The following is a 16,022-nucleotide window of genomic DNA, read 5'->3' on the forward strand; positions in this document are numbered from 1 at the left end:
GGTGGAGGGCGGAGGGGGAGACGCGGGAAGCGCGGCCGTGGGAACCCCCGATGTAACGTGGACGCACATGGATCCGCTCGCGGAGAAGGAGCCGCTTGGCCGGAGCTGAGCAGACACAACAAAATCGTGTTATTAAACCAAACAGCGGCTGTTTCAGACAGACGGGGCTGCCGCCGCTGCTGCTGGTGGTGACGGCAAGGGAAACCATCCGCAGAAGCTAAAAACGCTTCTCTCCCACCGAGAGGGATTCCAAGGTGGCTGAGGATTGGAAGAAGAGGGGAGTTTGGGGGGCGGGCGGGGAGAATCCAGCATCCCCGGAGAAGATCCGAGGCTGGAATAAAAAAGTTTCTCCGAGGAGAAAGACTCCCCCTCCGCGGCGCGGAGAGACCTGACCTTCCGCTTGCTCTTTTTGAGCAGCGAGCGGGAGAGAGAAGCCAGCTGCCCGCTTCGCTTCGGCCCCCGACGACGAAGGCGCAAGTTGAGAGACGCGGGGACATTTGAAGCAGCAGCCACGTCCTTAAGAGCGACGGGGGGAGGCGAGCAGGGAGCCGCACCATGTAAAGGAAGGTGCCGCGGAAGCAGCCCACTTGCGGTGGATTGGAGCCCGAGCCCGCCTGGACTGAACTCTAGATGGAAAATTGCAGATGGATATTGAATTTCCTTTCTTTTTTCCTTTCCGTCAAATTGGATTTGCTGCCGAAATGATGTAGTTTTGCCCTCCGTGGTCTTTTTCTGTTTCCCCCCCTTTGTTTTTCCCCCACACCTTCTTTTTTTTCTTTTTTCTTTTTTCATTTTCCCCCTTTTCCCCATCGGAATTTCATTCTGGATATTTCCCTCCTTCTGGGCGATTTCTCAAAGACAGTGAGTGCCATTTTTTTCCTCGCTTTCTGCTTCCCGTGTCTTGTTGCCTGCCATTAGACACATGTGATGGAGTTTGAACTGGGTTTTTTTCCTCTTCTTGGGGTTGGGGGTTGTTGGTTGGGCTGGGAGGGAGAACCGCGAAACTCCATCCTAGCTTAATGTTTTCTCTCTTTGCGGGGGGGGGGGGGGGCTATCGGTTGTGCCAGCGAGCTTTACTCCGACGTTGCGGTTCTCTGGGTGATGCCTGTACCTTGAGAGGGATTCTGCCTTCGGAAAGCCCCTGCAGTGTGTGACGGTGCGTTGCTTGATTCGCCCACTGGCCGAAGGCTGCCAGGTCTCTCATGACAGCCTGAGGAGTTTGATGTACACACACACACACACACAGAGAGAGAGAGAGAGAGAGAGAGAGAGAGAGAGAGAGAAGGAGAGAGGGAGAGACTTGGGGAAGACGGAGATTGGAAATTGAAGGGATCCTATGTAGGCATCCTGGCAGACTTTGCGGGGCAGACACGGTGTATGAACGTGGGAATATGGTAATAAGGCAAGCAGGTGGGAAAGGGGAAGTTGGTTGAGTCTGTGCCTTTGGCATCGCATGACTTACAAAAGGTGATTGAGGGAAATCCTTCTCCTGAAAGAGAATTTAGGGAGCTGCCCCCCCAAACACACACACACACACACACACACACACACACACACACATCACAAGCACACTCCCTTCTCCACCTCTTAGCTCCTTTTGGCTGTGGTTTGGTGGGTAAATCCTTCCTGCTCCCCCAGGACATGCCTTTGGCAGCGAGATTATGGGTCCATCAGCAGAGACGTCACTATCTGATCTCAGCTACTATTAGTAATTCTGTGATTGTTTGCAGCTCATTCAGCTTTCCGACTTCTAGCTGGAAGAGAGGCCTATTGGATTCAGCAGGTCCTTTAGGACTGGGGGCGGGGGGGGGCAACGGCTTGATCCCCAGCATGTTTACCCAGAAATAAGTCCTACTGTGTTCAAGGAGACTTGCACCCAAGTAAGTGTGCATCAGATCGCAGCCTCACCCCTCACTGTGCCAATTCCAACAGCGCATTGATGTTGACTGGTCCTCTCCTAACTCGGTGGGGGAGCCAATAATTGTGGCCTATTTCTTTGATGGGGAAACTGAGGCTGGGAAGCACAGGTTGGATAACATGTCCACTTAAGAACACTAACTCTCTGTTCCCCAAATGATAAGATCTTAGCTGTATGTGGATGTAGCGTGCGAAAGCAAAATCAGAAAGAAGCCAGGATTTAGCTTGACTTACGGCGGAATGCCAAGAAAAGTTGGGGGCTACTTCTTCCATAAAGGGATCCGTCTCTTTTGCTGTGACTTCCTTGTGTGCCTCCTTTGCTAAATGTGACTCCTTTTTTCACATGTGACTCCTACTACCATGTTTGCTTCCATGTGCAGAGAATAACCCTGAAAGACTTCAGGTGAAAACGTAAATCAAATCAAAATGGATGTAGGGGGCAGTGGGAAAATATTGTACTTCAACGAACTTTTCACCCCTCCTTCCAATCCCAGTCCTTTGTTTCTTTCTTACTGGATGATGGAAGTCTTCATTATTATTTTTCCTTCTCTTTCCATTTGGACAATCACTTCTGAAGTTGCTTCACCAACTGCCTACCCTCCTACCTAGCAGCCTAAGCATTAGACATAATTCTGAGATATACTCCCAATCACCTGCTAGAAAGATGGGAGTGGAAATCAGAGCATCTCTTTTTCAAAGGCATCCCCCTGCTTTGGCCCTTGTTTTGAGTGTTAGTTACTTGGAAAGCAGCAAACCTTTGACCCAGCTTCCAAGTGTGTCCATCAGATTTTTTTTTAACACAAACACACATGGAGGGAATTGAGAATCAGGTCCTAATCCTGCAATGCCTTTAACAGGACACCCAGTAAAATGTCACTTCCATTCTTTACATATTTCCATTAATTAAACAAGTTGAATTGTGTTTCTTCAGGCAATTATTCATTGCTGGTTCACATGGGGGGGATATATTAGTCAATCTAGGAAACTGATTGATTCCCCCTTATCCTGCTTGTGCATATTCTGTCATAAATTGCTGTCCTGCTATGGACAGTTCTTGCAGCAGCAATGATGGAGCATGAATGGATATTATGCTAGTGCCGAACAAGTCCCGAAAGGAAATGGAGAAGGCAAAGATAGTGTGGAAAAATCAATCCTCTTGCCACAGGATCACTCTGCTGTTATCCCATAAATCAGAGATCATTAGGCAAAGCCACCCTGCCATTTGACAGTAGGGTACTGCCATCACTATTTCATGCTGGGCCAGAGAAGCTACAAAGATAATACCTAAGCCCTGAAATGTCACTAAGTGTGTGTGTGGGAATGGTCACAAACTGGGGATGCAACAGGAACAAACCTCACTGCTGTGTAGGAGTGACTGCGCACTTGCAGAGATGCTAAATCCAGTTAGTATGGGAGCTAAAAGCATGTGGCTCAGGCTGGAGTTTAGTACTCTCCATCTTGTAAATGGGAGGGACTTTGACATTCAGGTGTGCATTCCAGTATTGCTCAGGGGGGATGTTGGAAGCACCTAAAACGTGTTCAAAAACCTTGATTTGCCCCTTCTTTATGTTGGATGAGCAACACTGATTCCATAGTCGCCTGAGTGGAAATTTTATGTGGCTGACTCTGTTTTCTATTGCCTGTGTCAGAATATAAGTGCAACATTCATCAGCATCTGATAATTAGCCAAGATGCCTTCCTATTTTTTCCAGGATAAAGGGGTAAGCAATTCTGCAATTACATCAGGCAGTTAGGAAAGTGACAGCCTGGAGTGTGTGAATAGGGAACAATTTTGTGTATAAAAAAAGAAATGCCTGAATTGCCAGTGAAAAGGAACAAGCACTGGCTCTAAAAGGCTTGTTTCATTTGCTGTGCTTGGTCTTGGACGATCCAAGATTAGCTAATCTAAAAATGAAAATGATTCTTAGCTGCCTGATGGTCAACAATGCAAAATATTTACCATCGAAATCTTGGAAGCAATGTTTCACACTTCTGAGGTGTATGTAGTTTCTGTTGAGTAGAAGGTTAGTCCTTTGCTTTGCCTTTTCAGAAAGCCAGTGAAAGAATCAACACCAGAACAGTATATGTTTATCTTATGAATATATCTTAGAAAGTTCCTTCTCTCTCTCTCTGTACTATATCTACATGTATAGCATTTACATATCTCTGTCCTGATACTTTTGAGTTATGGGGAAATGTGGACAGTTTAAGATGAGGTAGCTCTACATTTCATTCCATAAAAATTGGCAGTATAAAAACAGTGTGTGCATACAATATATGCTGATATGTACATGTATTCTCAGAGACTTGAAGGCTATAACTTGAATTTTGCAAGGGTTTCTCCTCTTGTTCCTTTAGAATAAGGAATGAGTTGCTGTAAGGCATTAAATATGCATTTTGGGGGCGTTAAAATTATCTACAGGGCATTTTGAATGAGAAAGTATAGTCTGCAGAATTGCAGCGTAAGAATGTATCTTTCTACTAATGTGTCTTCACATTAAAGAGGTTTTTGGTCCATTAATAAGAATAACCAGTGATGCAAAATTATGTAAGCAGAATTTAATGTGGATCCTTTTCTCAAGATGTGGGCACCTATTTAAAGACCAACTCAATTAATTTTTAGAGAAACAGCATTGCTAATTGATAATGGCAGTGGTTTACTAGCCATGGGGATCTTGATCCTGCAAGCCATTATTTATAGCAATAGACCCTTTAGTGTGGACAGCCCATTTTCTCTTTAAGCAGGATTTATTTCACTTTGCAAAAAGCTGAGAGATGTGATGTTCGGCTGTGATTTATCTTAAGCTTACAAAAAGGAAGCAACTTTTCTCCCTGAAAAGGGTAATTGTTGACTTTCCTAGACTGATCAAAGGACTGGAAACATATTTTATGCACCGACTGGTAAATTTTCATAGTGTTGCATAAGCCTCATGCAACAGCAGAAAGGGTACACATGTTACTAGAAAATCTCTAAGCTGTTCATTTCACTTTCCTGCAGTGATGGCTGGGTGTTTGCTTAGCTAATATGTGGTTGATTATTAATGTGGCAGAAGTATGTATATGATCCATTTGTACTGATTAAAGGAGAGGGGATGGGAAATAATATTGTTGCAGACTAAAGAAAGGCTAAACACACACAAACACACCAACCAAGAGAGGGGGCATTTGCATTTGGTATCCAAGGAAGCAAATACAGAAAGCTGCAGTTTTTTCTGTGCATTGTATAAATGTTGCCATAGTGATTTTTCAGGGCATGTTGTGTGGTGTGTGTGTGTGTCCCACTCTCTAGAAGAGCTTGTCTCCCTTCTTCCTGTCTTTTTTTAAAAAACTTGTGCACAACAACAAATATTTATACAGAACTCACTACAAAAGGAAGAAAGAGAAAAGCTTGCCTGTTTCCTGTTCCTATCCCGAACTGTTAATGTTCTAGAGCCCTAACTGGGAGCTCAAGTTCCTCAGCAGAAGAGGAGTATGAGACACTTTCCTCATGTTGAGAACACTGAACATATTACAATATTTTCTGTAGTGGTGGTATGTTAATTGGATCGCTCCAGGCGAGTGAAGTGTAGCTGTTGTTGACAATTAGAAACAACAGCAAACCTGCGTGGGTTGAATCTTTATCCCTGTAACTTCTGGGCAGACTACAATGCCTATCAGGCTTAATGCAGATTCAGAAACACATATAAAAAGATCCTTCACCTTGTGATTTTGGAAGCTAGGGAAGAAAACCCACCATCACTGTGGATTGGGGGAATGGGAAAGTGTACTGGCAGATGGAAGGAAAGTCCGTTTATCATTTGCTCCAATATGTTTGACTGGTTTTTGTTTCATTGTTTTAAAATTAGAATTAAAAGTAATGTGTTTTTTGGGTTTTTAAAAAATGTATTGTTTGTTCCTGGTTTAATCTGATAACCCCTAATCTATAATCATAGCTATGAAAAACAGGAAACCATTAATGCTCCTTTGTCTTGAAAAGCCACAGACATAGCTGTTGAACAAATGGATCTCTCAGTATTTATCCTGCAGCAGCAGGATTCATGCAGCTTGGTATAAGCTTAACTTTCAGAAGCCAGGAAGCATTTTAATGATGCAGCGCTTGCAATTTATGGGATTTTCACCTCATAAAGCCTAAAGACAATAAGCAGGTTTTTCTCTCAGTTTTTATTTTATTATGCTCAAGAAGTGTTCTGGGACGCCCCCCCCAAATTCATTTTGCATCTTCTTCCTTACACATTTCAGAAATAACTGTCTGAAAAGTTCGTGTTGCGTATTTGAGATGCTACATGGGAAACCAGAGGACCCCTCAACAAGAGGAGCTTATTGCTTAGGCAAAGGCAGTTCTGTCCTTTTCCCTTTGCTTACATTCACAGGTGCTGAGCCTTGACCCAGCACACAAGGCTCCCTCATGTGTGATGCAATCAGCAGGGTCATCACCTCCAGATGTGAGGCAGTGGCTCATTAATTCCCTTGTCAGGTCTGAGAGTGAGGAAGCTGATATCAGGTGGCCTAGGAGATTTCAGTTGGCTTTCTGCATGCTAGACTGGAAAACATTCAAATGTCATTGACCTGAATGCAATCTGCTAAAGTGATAATATTAAGCAAAGAGGCTTTCTGCAGCTGAAACCAAGAGGATTCTCCCAGTGTTTATCTTAATAGATATCTTAATGGGGCACTACTACTATTTTTGCAGTAGCAATTGAGGCTCCCCTGTTGCCCTGGCATGCTATAGCACTGTAATCAAATAGTTATGGTTATAGTTACAGGTAGGTAGCTGTGTTGGTCTGACGTAGTCGAAACAAAATAAAAAAATTCCTTCCAGCAGCACCTTAAAGACCAACTAAGTTTTCATTTTGGTATGAGCTTTCGTGCATGCACACGAAAGCTCATACCAAAATAAAAACTTAGTTGGTCTTTAAGGTGCTGCTGGAAGGAATTTTTTAATTTAGTTATGGTTAGTTTGTGGATTTATTCCTGGTTCCCTCTTTCCATATCTTGTTATCCTGCTTTCCTTTCCCTGTTATCCTGTTGTTAAGAAGTCAATTCTCTTTCCAATTGACTCCTTTCTGGGAAACACATTTTCTATCTAGGAAGACCGTCTAGTTCATTGCGACCTGAGTTTTTGTGGTTACAGACTTATTTTATAATGCAGTTAGCAGATGAGTACCGTAGAGTGTGTGTATTCATCTTGCCTGGGCTGAAAGGGATATTGATACAATCCTGATAGGTGATTGTTCTTCATACTTCTATGAGGAGTCTAATGTATAGTGCTGCAGTTTGGTGATGCCTCAACCATGCACCCATCGGTAACAAACATCTCAGACCCTTGATTTATTAGGAATTAGAATGTGACAGTGTATAGCAGACTTACCCAACATGGTGCCCTCCAAATGTTTGGGACTTCAGCTCCCATTAAACCCATCTAGAGTCCCATCATGCTGGTTGGAGCTGTACGGGAGTCCACCAGGTTGGGGGGGAAGCAGGTGTATAGGACTCTTAGCCATAGAAGCCAACTTCTAGAGGCCGAGGGGTCTTTGGCCCCCAATAAAATATTTGAGGAGGCTGCCTCCCTCAAAGTTGATGGGCATTGCCTTGTCACATGATTGAATATGTGGGCGGGACTTACCTGTCCCCCCTCCCCCAATATTTTATTTTGTGCTCTTAGATCTTAAATAGCTATGCAGTAGACGAAATTTTGGCAGGTGCATTTTGTCAAGCAGAATTAGGGGAAAGAAAGAAAGCTGCATCCATGGAAATCACTTCCTCTGCACAGAAAATATAGAAGATCTGTTGTACTTTGTGTCTAGCAGTTGTTCCTGATATTGTTTATCAAGCATCTTTCATTTTTTGAAGTCTCAAGGCAATAGCCCTAAGCATAGGTAAAGGTCCAGTCGTGTCCGACTCTGGGGTTGCGGCACTCATCTCGCTCTATAGGCTGAGGGAGCTGGCGTTTGTCCGCAGACAGCTTCCGGGTCATGTGGCCAGCATGACAAAGCTGCTTCTGGCGAACCAGAGCAGCGCACGGAAACACTGTTTACCTTCCCGCCGGAGCGGTCCCTATTTATCTACTTGCACTTTGACATGCTTTCGAACTGCTAGGTTGGCAGGAGCTGGGACCGAGCAACGGGAGCTCACCCCATTGCAGGGATTCGAACCACCGACCTTCTGATCAGCAAGCCCTAGACTCTGTGGTTTAACCCACAGCACCACCTGGGTCCCCTAGCCCTAAGCATACTAGGCAGTAAATTCTACTAACATCAATATAAATGATATGCATAGGATCAGACTGTAAGTTTAAATTCTTTGAGCACAGTGTGCTTAATATTTCTGATCATTCAATCATATTTTACAATGTTTCCATTAAACGACTATTCTTTTACTAGGTTATTGTGAGGGGGGAAAGAAGGTTAAGCTGTGAGCTCTGGAATAAAGATGGTATAAACAATGAAATACTTATTGCATAGGCTGAAATATGATACATGTTGGGTTGAAATACAAACCAACAGTACAGTACCCTTAAAAGGTAAAGGGACCCCTGACCATTAGGTCCAGTCGTGACCGACTCTGCGGTTGCGCGCTCATCTCGCATTATTGGCCGAGGGAGCCGGCGTATAGCTTCCAGGTCATGTGGCCAGCATGACAAAGCCGCTTCTGGCAAACCAGAGCAGCACATGGAAATGCCGTTTACCTTCCCGCTGTACTGCTAGGTTGGCAGGAGCTGGGACCAAGCAACAGGAGCTCACCCCGTCACAGGGATTCGAACCGCTGACCTTCTGATCAGCAAGCCCTAGGCTCAATGGTTTAACCCAAAGCGCCACCTGGGTCCTACAGTACCCTTACGAGGAATAAAACAATCCAATCAGCTAAAATACTATCCTCCAAAATATCTGGGCAAATTAAAAGGTTTTTAACTGGAGCAGAAATAAAAAAGAAAAGATTCTTTTGTCAGTGCCAGGAGGACATTTCACAGAGTGGTGCCACCACCGAGAAAGTTCTCTCTATATAATACAGTGGTACCTCTAGTTACGAACTCAATTCCTTCCTGGAGGTCCGTCCTTAACCTGAAACTGTTGTTAACTAGAGACATGCTTTCGTAATGGAGCCTCTTGCTGCCGCTGTGCCGCCTGCACACAATTTCCATTCTCATCCTGGGGCAAAGTTCTCAACTCGAGGTAACTCTTCCCGGTTAGCGGAGTTTGTAACCTGAAGTGTTTGTAACCTGAGGCGTTTGTAACTCGAGGTACCACTGTACACTCCTCTTAAAGGTGGAACCTAGAAAAGGAACTCTGCCTGCAGTCTTAGGCTATGAGAAGATTAGTCCAGCAGAAGGCACCATGATTTTGAACTGGGCTCAGTAATGAATAGGGAACCCTTTTAAGCTTATGTAACATAGCTGCATTTGGGTAAACTAATCAAAATCTCACTGATGCTTGCTTTCGCCTTGAGAGAAGGCCTTGAAACAAGATAAGGGTTTAAAGGGCCACAACTTTATTGCTAATATTCCAGAATGTATAAAGAGGTAGGAACACCATCTATAATAATAAATAATGATGATGTCTGAGTGACACCACTCTGGCACAACCTTACCTGATCCTTGTTGTTCCTGGCCTGCTGAAAAGGCAGGCTAAGGAACCACCTGCTTGCTTACAGGGTGAGAAGGCTGTTTCTCCATCCTTTGAGCTGGCTGGCAATGAGAGGTAGAGTGCCCCAGCACCATGTTGATGCCATACAATGCTCAGAAGGACAGTCAATTCCAATATCCCTCCCCGCTTGTTGTACTTGCCTGTTGATGCCAAGACAAGCGCCAATCAGCTGAAATGGAAGGAAAGATCCACTTGGGGGCAGTTAAAATATCATTTGTCACTTGGTTTTCTTGTAGTTGAATGTGAGAAGCTGGTTACTAGGTGAAATGCAGACATACTGCTAATAAATAACTGAAATAAATTCTTCTTCTTCTTTTTTAAAAGACACTGCATTCACTGTGCAGTTTTCTAGGGTTTCAGATGGGAGTTTTTCATGTCCTACTTAGAGATGCTCAGGACTGAATGTGGGACCATCTGCTCTACCACAGAGCTACTATAATGACTCGTTAACATTTGTTAGTTAGCATTTGAAGCTTCCATTACTGAACATAAGCAGTGAGCTTACATGTGTGAAGCATATTTGGTTTTGGGGAAAGTAACGTGACACATGTCATTCCTTCTTGTTGGTAGTCACAGATCAGAACTGGGGCAGATCACAATTGTTGCCAAACCATATGTCTGGAGTCACCTGCTATCCATACTTCCTTCTAAAGGTTCCCTTTCAATTTCAAATGCTATTCTTTACATCAGGGGTCAACAAACTTTTTCAGCAGGGGGCCAGTCCACTGACCCACAGACCTTGAGGGGGGTCGGATTATATTTTGAAGAAGAAAAATGAACAAATTCCTATGCCCAACAAATAACCCAGAGATGCATTTTAAATAAAAGCGCACATTCTACTCACGTAAAAACTGTAAAAACATGCTGATTCCCGGACCACCCACAGGCCAGATTTAGAAGGCAATTAGGCCGGATCCGGCCCCTGGGCCTTAGTTTGCCTACCCGTGCTTTACATATTTGCATGGTTCTTACCCTAACTTCTAGTTGATGGAACTAGCTTATTGCTGTCACATGCTGTCCAAAACTTTGTATTACTTTTTGAGCTTCTTAACCTGTTTGCAGGACTAGCTCAAAGTTCTGTGCATTTGGCAATGTATCTAATGAACAATGTGGTAGGGATAACAATTTATATTTCTTCATTATTCTAATGAATGTGTGAGAAATAGGAGTTGTTGCTCTCATCCTTTATCTTCCTTATCCAATTGCTACAGCATCTACCGATTGTGATCCAATCACATCACCCCAAAATAACAACTATCCATAAAACACGCTAGGCACAATTCAGAGGACAATCTGAAGTCCTGTGGGTTTGAGTGTAAGAGATACTACTTCATTAGCCCAATTTCCCTATTGACATCAATGTGGTTTAAAAGTGCTTCCTTGGCTGGCTTAGCCCTACTGTTTATGTGAAAGTAGAAGGTAATTGTATCTCTTTAAATACTGCACCAAACAAGACAAATGGGCTGCGGGCTGTACTCTAAGTCTCTTTATCTGAAGCATTCTGGTATCAACAGGACAATGGGTCTAATTTTCCATTGCCTTTGCAGCTACAGAGTGTTTACATTTTGCATTACATAATGCAAAGTAAATGAAAACTAAGGAGAGCATCATTGCAGTGTCTTCCTTAAATCTAAATAGGGCCAAGGGAAAGCTGGTGAACAATTTAAGCTCTAGTATCTTCTGTATGGTTGTCAGATTTCCTTGCTTTCTTTTTTCTCACGGGGTGTCTCCACAATAAGGCTGTTAAAGCATTCTTTAAATAGTGTAGTGCACTTTAGCAGTAGCAAGCCTTTACATGCACTATTATATTAAAGCACTTTACAGGCAATGAAGTAATTGCTTTAAGTAGAGTGTGATCAATTAGGGCCATGCAGGAATATTTAAGCAAGCAAGCCCTGGGTATGGTTTGAATGGACCTTGTGTGTCAACTGTCTCTTTAAGAGCCATGCCTGATCTCCCCTTCCATCTCCATGTGGTGTCATCTTTAACTCAATGGGAACTAGTTGGAATCTTATGCTGTGTACGCATTACCATTTACTCCACCTCGGACTGCTGGTATTTGAAGCTGAGTACACATGATGGACGCGGGTGGTGCTGTGGGATAAACCACAGAGCCTAGGGCTTGCCAACCAGAAGGTCGGTGGTTCGAATCCCCGCGACGGGGTGAGCTCCTGTTGCTTGGTCCCAGCTCCTGCCAACCTAGCAGTTCGAAAGCACGTTAAAGTGCAAGTAGATAAATAGGTACCGCTACAGCGAGAAGGTAAACGGTGTTTCCGTGCACTGCTCTGGTTTGCCAGAAGTGGCTTTGTCATGCTGGCCACATGACCTGGAAGCTGTACGCCGGCTCCCTCGGCCAATAACGCGGGATGAGCGCCGCAACCCCAGAATCGGTCACGACTGGACCTAATGGCCAGGGGTCCCTTTACCTTTACACATGATGGTAGCCACAATCCTTAGGTGTCTTGTAGCTTTTTGAAAAGTAGTCCTTTTTGATGAGCTTTACCTCAGACCAGCTTTCACCTGATTAGAAAACTTAAGCTGAGGTGTGTACATTTCAGGCAGCAGTTGCACATCAGCAAGTGACAGATAGCAGTTCCAGTGAACTGGAGTTCAGCATGTGGAAACAAATCAGGTAATGGGCACTGAGTGGAGACATCTCTCTCCACTCGCTGGTCTTTTCAGCAGTATAAGAATGTGACTTGAAATCCAGCAAAGGGGGTGCCTGCATAGTAAGTTCTGTTATTCATTCAATGATTAAAAATACAATTTTGCACACACACACACATGCAGTGGTGGCTGCGTGGTAATACTTGGCTCATCTTCATTGATCCCTGGAAGTCTCTTAATACAAATCCCGGGAGAACTGCTCCACACTTCTCATATTTATTGACTCAGTTACTCAGTAGCATGGATTTCAGAGCTGTTAGACTTTGTGAAAGAATTTGTGGCTCTGATATCCCGCTCCACATACTGGTATAATATTATGGGAGTATCGAAAAACATATAATCCACTTAATTACTCTGAACATGTGTGCATGAGAGAGTTTGTCTGCCTATATTTCAGTCTGTAAATTGTTTAAGCGGGACATTTCAGCACCTGTGTGTGGTTCTGAGTGTCTGCCAAAACTTATTTTTCATCTAACCAAGGATTTGGAAGAACTTGTTTCCCTCTTCTGTGCATAATAGCCTTCCAAATTCTGATAAAAAGTAATATGGTTTGTTTCTGTGTGTGTCTGTCAGGGGCTGACTGGCTGGCTGCTGAGAGCTGTCAATATTGGCTAATAACACTACTGTATCAACCAGCTTACTTTCAGTAGTCATGATGCTTTTTTTGAAAAATTGCAGATCGATATGGGAATAGATTGATCTTCTCATCCCTGCTTGTGGCACAGGGACTAAAGAGCTGGAGTTTGGCACACAGACCTGGTTTAGGCCTTCACAGAACTCTTTCAGCATCTACTAAAAACGTTGTTTAGACTAGCCTACCCAGATGCTTAGAAACTTGAGGCAATTTTAATCTGTTATAGTATTTTTACTTTTGTATGTTTTTAAAAGTATGGTTGTGGATTTTTCTTGATTTTACTGTTTTATCTGTTTTTCAAGTAACAAAACATACCCACATTAGGAAAACAGAGCTTGGTAGTTGTACAGAAAAGAAAGAAAAGTAGTGGCTGATGGTTGTAGTTTGAGACGTTCCAAGAAAGGCAATCAAATGAAAGTGTCTCTCCGTAAGGTTTCAGGAGTTGATGGAGGGTGAAAGCCATGTTTGATTGTCTTAACAAAGTCAATAAAAGGATACCATGTTGTATAGAAGGCGTGAGTCTTTTCCGTCCCAGATCAATATTCCTTTTGTGAAATAGTTAATTAGTCCTTAAGCGCAATGTCCTAATCTTTTGAAATCCAGGCTTAAAAAACAACAACACAACCCCCCCCCCTGCATTTAATTTTTTAATATATATTTTGCAACCACTACTCAGGCTGCAGTTAGTAAGTGGAGAACAATGTCTTTATTGGTTATGTTCTTAATCTGAAGAGTAAAATAAGAGAGCAGGACTAATTTTCGGTCTGATTGTAGCAATTGTTCAATCATTTGATTAATTGTTTGAAAAAACATTTTCTCAAAAGGGAATAATTTGGGGGCAAAGCCACCATGTGTGTACTAGAGAAATTGCATTCCCACAAGCATAGGTTGAATGTGTTATTACTAATTCTATATAATCCAGCTGGGCACAGGTACCAGCAATGTGCTATCTTTAAAGTATTTTCTTGAGTTCTGGTTGAGATTGATCCAAGTGGTAGCTTATTCCAGGCTTGTTCCCAGTTGTTCCTCTAATTCTTCTCAAAAAAATATTTTCCCCATTATAGTTTTAATGAAGTGAGAGGAAGGGTAGCCAATTTTGTGAGGATTTTTATATAGTTGGGAGATGATTCCCTTTCCCAGTGGGTTGGTTCTGTTGGGCAGCTCAAAACTAACTTGCATAATGCTTGAGTCTTTATATTTGGCTGATATAGAACATGTATAATCTGGTGTATCTATAACCAGAGACATGGTATATCTCCCTGTCAGAGGGCCTGGTATGGCTACTCTAGAGTAACGACTCCAGCATGGTCTTTTAAGGTTTTTATTAAGTGCTGATTATTTACAGTGTTCAGAGCAGTAAAAATGCATCCTTAAGGTGAGGTGTCTGAACTCCCGAATGGCGATTGGCGCGTTTTCTTCCAGCACCACAGCTTTGGCAGACCCAACCTCTTCCCCCTACGTTTGCGTCGCAATTCGGGAGTTGGGGGAATTGGCCTCCCCCCTGTGCGTCCAACTTCCTGTCCCACCTGCGGCCTGGGCTCCACAACCTTGCCTGAGCCTCGGACACCACTTCCTGACTCTCCGCTGGAGGCAGAGCTCTCCTTACTCTCTCCCGCGCTTGGGGATGGGCTGGAACTTAAGATGGGAGGGACTTCCCTGTATCCCTCGTCCCTCACACTCCCAATATACAATTTATTTTTGGAGCTTCGAGGGGCTTTTGTTCAGTGCAGAAGTCTTTGAGTCCCCACCATTCCCCACCTAGCAAATGAGGCTTATTTGGCTGCTGTGTTATTGAGAGTTATTGAGACCAAAAGGGAATCAAAAGGTAAACGTTTCAGTCTCCATTCCTTCCATATGGTCAAATCTGATTTTAGAAAGGGGTTAATAATGTCTTCTGGTGTCTTGTTGTCCATTTTCTGATAAGGGACTAAAAGCATAATGTCGTGACCTCTATCATCCTCTGGTTTTAACCATGGGAGCTGGCGTAAGCCTTGTAAAATCAAAGGCTTATTGTGCAAGCGAGCAGAGTCTTTATACCATTTTAGGATAAGTATCACTATACCAAAGTTTTTGTGGCTTGGGCTGGTTCATGGTCCTGCAGACACCGCGGTGGGCTGGAGTGTGTGTGCACGTGCGCGCATACACACATGCACAAATACTATTTCTAGCACTCCTTCTGGTGCGGAGGAGGCGTGCACAGCTTCCCATTGGCTGCAGGAGCTTCCAGCAGCCAATGGGAAGCCAGCCAGCATAGCGGAAGGCGGTCTCCGCTCTGCTCCATGCCAGTTTAGCGCGCTGCACGGGAGCCAATTGAGCGGGCGGTGGGAGTCCCCGAGAAGGCGGTGGGGATGGGGTCCATGGGCTGGAATAAGTAAAGATGGCTGCAGTAATAGCATAATTTTTGCTATAGAAGCTTTGCTCAACCATGAGAACGTTAGCATTAACCAGTTTTTTTTAGCTTAGCTGTTAATTTTTTTTACCAAGGGCATAAAGTTCAATTTTTCTAGTTTAGATAAATTTTTAGGTATGTTGACTTCCAGGTATTTTTTTAAAAGCTAAAGGATCCCATGACAGTTAAATCCAGTCAAAGGCGACTATGGGGTATGGTGCTCATCTCGCTTCAGGGGAAGTGTTGTGGTCTAAATGAATGAGCCTCTTGGGCTTGCTGATTGGTAGGGTTGCCAGACTCAATAGTGGACAGGACTTCTGGAAACCTTAAAGAGAAACCAGCAGACCCTTTGCTTGGAAATTAAACAAAGGGTCTGCTAGTTTCTCTTTAAATTTCCAGACTCAAAAGAGAGCAGGGCAATTAAAGGCACAGAAGTCCTGTCCACTATTGAGTCTGGCAACCCTACTGATCGGAAAGTTGGTGGGTAGGTAGTACAGCGTTTCAGGCTAGTTGTTTTCTGCCTTTGCAGTTGTAGGTTTGGCAGAGTGAGTATACGCTCAAATTAGATGAAGTTAACAGAGAAATATATCTTGCTATATATAGCAAGTTGAGGCATGACAGCAGGTAATCAGGTTTCAGGATCAGAAAGGAATAACACAACATCATCTGTGAACATATTGAAAAGATGGGTTTTTCCAAATAAATCAAAACCTTTTTACAATTATCATTTGCTTCCAATGCCAAAGCTCAGGGTTCTATGGCCAGGCAAACAGCA

General features: G+C 43.6%; 1 protein-coding gene across 1 annotated transcript in view; it reads left to right on the forward strand.

Annotated features, from left to right (window-relative positions):
• The first annotated feature begins 204 nt into the window (after positions 1–204).
• Positions 205–16,022, forward strand: part of LRRC4C (leucine rich repeat containing 4C) — a 136,389-nt gene continuing 120,571 nt past the window's right edge. Inside the window, exon 1 of the mRNA XM_060278575.1 lies at positions 205–861. The gene's annotated coding sequence lies outside the window, so the exon portion shown is untranslated. The remainder of the gene's footprint in view (positions 862–16,022) is intronic.

Source organism: Zootoca vivipara, chromosome 1, assembly GCF_963506605.1.
Source record: "Zootoca vivipara chromosome 1, rZooViv1.1, whole genome shotgun sequence".
Taxonomy (NCBI): Eukaryota; Metazoa; Chordata; class Lepidosauria; order Squamata; family Lacertidae; genus Zootoca; species Zootoca vivipara.